This window comes from Hevea brasiliensis, chromosome 1, assembly GCF_030052815.1.
Source record: "Hevea brasiliensis isolate MT/VB/25A 57/8 chromosome 1, ASM3005281v1, whole genome shotgun sequence".
NCBI lineage: Eukaryota > Viridiplantae > Streptophyta > Magnoliopsida > Malpighiales > Euphorbiaceae > Hevea > Hevea brasiliensis.
Window position 1 is genome coordinate 90,301,545 of NC_079493.1, and position 1,026 is coordinate 90,302,570.

A 1,026-nucleotide genomic window follows, 5' to 3' on the forward strand; every position below is an offset into this window, starting at 1 on the left:
TTCCTGCACTAACATCTTCTACATGACTAGATCCTCCAACTGAAGAATCAACCTTCATGCTAACTTATCCATTTTTCTCGTTAAAGCATCAAATTTGGCATTGAACATACTCATGGCATCTAACTCATATACACCAGCTGATGGCTTCTTCATTTCATCCCTTTCATAGCTCCATTGATAATTGTTATAAGTAATTTTATCCAATGCTGAATAAGCTTCATCTTCTAACTTCTCTATAAGATCACCTCCTGAAGATGCATCAATTATACTTCTAATGGCTAGAGAAACAACATTGTAGAAATGTTGAACTAGCATCCATTTAGGGATTCCATAATGTAGACATCTCCTTTGAAGATCCTTGTATCTCTCGCAAGCTTCATAGAGACTCTCATCATCCCTTGGTCTGAAAGAAGTTAATTCATTTCTCAATTTTGCAATCTTGCTAGGAGGAAAGTATTGAGCTAAGAAAGCTTGTGACAACTCATCCCAAGTAGTTATTGATCCTAGAGGTAATGAATGCAACCACTCCCTAGCACAATCCTTCAAAGAAAAAGGAAATAATCTCAACTGGATGGCATTATCGGACACTCCATTTATCTTCAACATGTCACTAATTTCAAGAAAATGTGCAAGGTGCACATATGGACTCTCAGTAGGACCTCCCCCAAACTGTGATTGCTGAACCATTTGACAAAGTGAGAGCTTCAACTCAAAATTATTCGCTTCCACTCTAGGCCTTGTAATACTTAGTCTAAAATCTTCAAAACTAGGAAAAGCATGATCCTCATAGATCTGTTGTTGTTGTTTGCCATAACTTCTATCACTTGTTGCTCTTGTTGTTGTTCTTGTTGTCTTTGAATTTTGAGTTTAACTTTTCTTCTTTTAGACTCTGCTCTTAAAGCTTTAGCTGTCTTTCTAATCTCAGGATCAAAAATTAAATCAATTTCTGCACTTTTTGTCCTTCTCATATAAAAGATATGTACCTGAAAAACCAAAATAAGAAAATCTCAAAGTAAAATGATAAAG

General features: G+C 35.6%; 1 non-coding gene across 1 annotated transcript; it reads left to right on the forward strand.

Annotated features, from left to right (window-relative positions):
- The first annotated feature begins 325 nt into the window (after window positions 1-325).
- Window positions 326-432, forward strand: LOC131169627 (small nucleolar RNA R71). Its single transcript, XR_009140512.1, has one exon. It is a non-coding gene; the product is annotated as a small nucleolar RNA R71 (small nucleolar RNA).
- The last annotated feature ends 594 nt before the right edge of the window (window positions 433-1,026 follow it).